This window comes from Ctenocephalides felis, unplaced genomic scaffold, assembly GCF_003426905.1.
Source record: "Ctenocephalides felis isolate EL2017-DRISC unplaced genomic scaffold, ASM342690v1 CF-g0.4_SCAFFOLD_00845, whole genome shotgun sequence".
NCBI lineage: Eukaryota > Metazoa > Arthropoda > Insecta > Siphonaptera > Pulicidae > Ctenocephalides > Ctenocephalides felis.
Genome location: NW_020536999.1, coordinates 42791240 through 42796439, shown reverse-complemented (window position 1 = coordinate 42796439; position 5200 = coordinate 42791240).

The following is a 5200-nucleotide window of genomic DNA, read 5'->3' as shown; positions in this document are numbered from 1 at the left end:
CCAATATGTATATTTAGTCAATTATTAATATAAAACCTAAATTAAATACTTTATTTTGCTTGGTGTTATTTAAAACTAATTTAAAATAGTGTTTGAAAATGAGAATAATAATAGTTCGCTGCGTTCCCGGTAGATGGCGCTATTAGTTCTATAAAATGCCACTCAAATTACATGTTGCCAGGTGCGTTTGGTTTCGGGCTGCACTGAGGCCTAAATATAAATTACTGTTTTTCCGTTCGAACAACGCTTAAAGTTAAAGAAAAAAATTATACACTGCGATAATATTCAATTATTTTATTCAATGATATTAGGTTTTGTAATTTAGAATAATTTTTCATTTAATATTGCTTTATATTATTATTCCTCTTAATTTAATATGAAAACATATTTTATTAATTTTATCTATTGTTATACTATATTATAACCGTAAAAACTATGTACCTATCAGTAATACACAAGAATATGACAACAAAAATAAATTAATATAAAAAAACTGCGAAACAAAAAATGAAATAGAAAAGGAAATGTCTATTTTCGCATTTAATATATCGGTGTACATATGACACCGCAGTAACTGTCGTTACTGGTTCTATTTATTTTCTATTCCATAAAATCCCAACAAATGATATTACATTTTCTCTAGTAGCAAAATTTATAGTTTCTAATATAGCGTTATATTTGACATAACTTTTTTATCGTATACGCCAACATACTGACATTATATCTGTCGTATAAATTATGGCATATCAATATCTAATATCGTAGCATATGTTAAATTGCGATTTATTGAATATATCATAAAATGATTTGTTGCAGAAGTTATGACGATTAACGACATATGGCGTCTAGCAATAAATTGAAATTATCTTTTAATTTGAAAAAGTGTGATAGCATAGTATCAAAACCACCACGCTTCTGTCCATTCATGTTGCGTTGGGTTTTTGCTTCAATTTCTTGATTCTACTTAAAAACAATAAGGAAAATTATTTGCCCATTAAAAGTACAACCCGATACTGGCTCTAAAAACATAATCTAGGATTAGGCGGAACGGAACAATTTATCCCACAAATCCGATGAGATATCTCAGAAGTGGAATAGGAAAAGCATAGAACAAAGGCAAAGGACTGTATAGATACAAATTTCAGTGGCGTCGTCGACCAAAGACAATGAACGATGTCAGTAACGCGCCACGCGCGGGATATAAATCAAAGCCGAGACTTCTGCGTAGACATTTAATTAATCGTACGATTTGTATCGGTTAAGATAGAAAAGCCGCTAGGGATATATTAGGATAAAGTTAAAATGCGAAGTAAAAATTTCATTTGCGATAAGGCTACCAGAATGGAGAGGCAAAGGAAAAGTACTCTAGATGTACCATTTAATATCGTTAGAAGATTGATAATGCCACACATGATTATCACAAGAAATAATTTAAAATTGAATCTAGTTTTAAGATACTTTTTAATAATCATGTAATTAGTCAAATATTCAATTTGAAATTATTGTTATTCAAACTTCTAGAATATGATAATGAGTATATTCGTTAAATTATTACAGTAATTTGTAACTATTCAATTCTTTAATATACAATAGTATAATTAAGGGATATGGAAGTTAGCGGCTGGTTGTAACAGTTTTTTTTTAAATTGATATATCTTGAAGTTTGCTGATTATAGTTCTATCAAAGAAAAATGAATAGATTATATAACTATTTTTCTACCGAATCCAATACTTATAATTCCATGATTATTCTTTCTATTTCACAATTATTCATTTGTTGGAAAAATCCGGTATTACAATATACCTCGAGTTTGGGAGCAATTGCTCCGGTAGATGTTACAACTAATCGTTACTACTTAAGTAGTAACGACAAAAAAACGACAATAATACTTCTGATAATTTATTATTTTAGAGAAAATTGACATGCTGGCTAAGTAATTCTTGTTATAAATCAACGCATACTATAATTAATACACATAAAAATGTGGTGTATTATGTCATAAAAATTCTTATCATAAGTCAAAGTAAACAGCAATTAATACAAATGAAAAATATAGTGCCTCCTCTAACACAATTATGTGCCCATAGCTTACAAACTATGCATTCCACCGTATCATCTTCACGCAAAACTTTATATAATTCTGTATGTTTCAATTAACCCCAGGTGTGTTTTTTTACATTAATTAAGATAACTATTTAGTAATTACAAAAAAGTTAAGCAATTACAAAAAAAGTTACACATTGTCAAAAATTGATAAATCTGAAGCAAGTAAAGATATATAAAGTTTAAAATTAGTATAAGATAATAAAGCAAAAACCAAAATTGTATATTACATGCCAAAAATGATGCACCTGCACAGTTCTGTATATTGCGTCGGCCTGTTAGATAGAATATCTATAATATGCAGGACGGCTTACATGTCCAATCGAGACAAAAAAATATTAATATATCGTTTGAGATCCTATATAATTTCTACAAACGATTAACCTAAAATATAATTTCTGATAAAACTGAATATTAAAAACCCTTTTAATGGTCAAGAAATTAATTAAATGTTCAATTTCAAATGTCTAATAATTAAACTTTTGATAAAATTACTTGAGCGTTCTGACTATTCAATCTTAATTTCGATTCACAATCGTATTCATTCAAATTTTAATTATTTAAAATTTAAAATTCAATCAATTAATTTTATATACTGTCAAGTAGATTACGAGCTTTAAATAAATATGCTAATTCAGTACGAATGGTTTACATAAATAAAATGAAAACTATTGACACGATATAAATCTTGATGCAGCTTGTTTCTTCTTAATTATTATACTGCCTATATATAATTTCATTTGAAAATAAAATAAATTTCACTAAAATAAATAATAAGTGGACTTAAAAAAGACATTGTTCTTCATTGTCAAATTCATCATTATGATTAATTTAATACCTTTGTGGCTAAAAGCTTACAAATGTATTATCTTCTCCCCAAGTGTTTAGCCAGCAGGAGGCGAAATTACTCATTAGCGAAATTAGCAAGGAATGTAATTTCTGTACATAAACTTCACAAGATTAATGAAATCACAATCTCAACACGGTATTAATTACATTAACCTACATTACGTTTGCAAATCTAGTTCCTGAGGTGAATAAGACAATTTCATTTCGAAAATTAAATACGTTTTATTGCTCTTTCTTCTAAAGAACTTATGATTATTCGTTTTATAATGATTAAAATAAATTCATTCTCTAAGTAAGTATCATTTGCGTGTTTTATTTTAACCTATATTTTAAAATGTTTAAGGTAGTATGTATATATACAATTAATTATATAATATCTTATATACACATATATAAATGGGTTCTTTCTAAGAGTCCACATAGTCGTGGTTGAAGTGAGCAAAGTGCTTGAAAAGATAATTTACTTATAAGTACGAATCTCATAATGTTTATATGAATTTCTTTCTCTGACTGTCATATTATTTGCCAATGATTGGACCTTTATCTCTATACAAGTCAATATAAAAACAGCTTATAATAAAGATATAACTACTTAATTTCCAATAAAAAGTATTACATTATTTTTTATAAATTAATCTGATTGATTATCTAAATAAACATATCACAAGCTCTTGAATACGTAAGATGTAAATAATAATACTTTTCCAAATTACAAATAAATCAATTCATGAGGTAAACGTAAGATATAATTTTTATATAATTTTCCAGAAGTGAAAATTATAAATCTATCCTTAGATGATTCTTTTCCAAGTATAATGTATGAATCGATTAATATTTTAGAGATCTTTTTCAAATAACAAATTAATAAGTTCGCGAGAGTGAATAATTCATACCATTTTCAGATAAAACAGGCCAAAGTTAGTCAGTTAAAGCAAAAAAAAAAAACTGGTTATAATACATGAAGTTTTGCAGACACAAAAATATTCATGAGCGCTTGCAACGTCAGCTTTTCCTTACGTCATAATGAAATAATTATGATTCTGGAAACGTGTACCGAATTATGTATTTTTATTGATTAGAAAGCCCTCTCAGACCTTTATGCGAAGATAGAATTTTTATATTAGTAATGCAGACAGGATTTCTTATATACCTGAAGATTTTCTTTTCTTGAATCTTGAACAAAAATACGTGTTGTGATAGAATTTTCATTAATTTAACACAGTAGTAGTAAAAAAATTAAAAAATGAACATAACATTCAATAAAGAAATCTATCTAAGTAGTTATTTTGATTAAGATTTATGCCTTTGTTTTGTCTTATCAAACTATTGAAAATTTAGCGTGTATGTGTTTTCGTTATATTATATCCCATATCTTGCTCAAATTGTTTCATGTGATATTATTTAGTAGGGTAAAAATTGAATTTTTTGGGGATAAAAAGTATACATTTTTAATTGATATTTATTGTAGTCCGTGCACTAGGCCAGTTTTAATGAAATTTAAATTAAATATTAATTTTGTTTGAATCAAATCAAATTTTTAGCAATTATTTTCTTTTCAAATTATCATCAGGGCCATATTACAAGAGATGTACAAAAGAGGTGATTTCACTTTTCTGGCTCTTTACCATGGGGTAATATCAACTTATACAACAATATTAAGGTGATGATAAAAAAAGTGAACAAGATTTTACTGGAACAATAAACTTCGATTACTATTACTATTAAATTAATTTATTACATTGACCTTGCCCATCTAGCACTTGGCTACTTATATGATTTTTATTCTATGTCCTGTTCTTTATTACATCATAATAATTTGTCGGAGTCGCGAGTTTTAGCCCGCAAGTCCTTACATCGTGCAGTAACGATGTCCACTTTCATTTGTTTGCATTTGAAAAGAAGCCCATATTGAGCACTGCGGTGTGAAATGGCAACGGGAAATCTCTCACAATATTCTTCTCTGAATCGAGTTGATGATTAACTCACAAGTTGTCAGCTCACCGACCTGTCCTAGAGCAGTACTACCTATTATTTTATATTAATTTTTATATACTTGTTAACTTCCCGTAGGGTAAGTTATTGTAATGGGCCAAAAATCGAAATTGAAATTTTTTACATTTCTCGACGTTTTGAAGGTTTCTGAACATTTTGGCATACCACAGAAAAAATGGATGTATGTGTGTATGTATGTATGGATACAAATTTCCAGTCACGTTTTCGGGCGCACGGATCAACCGATTTGAATGT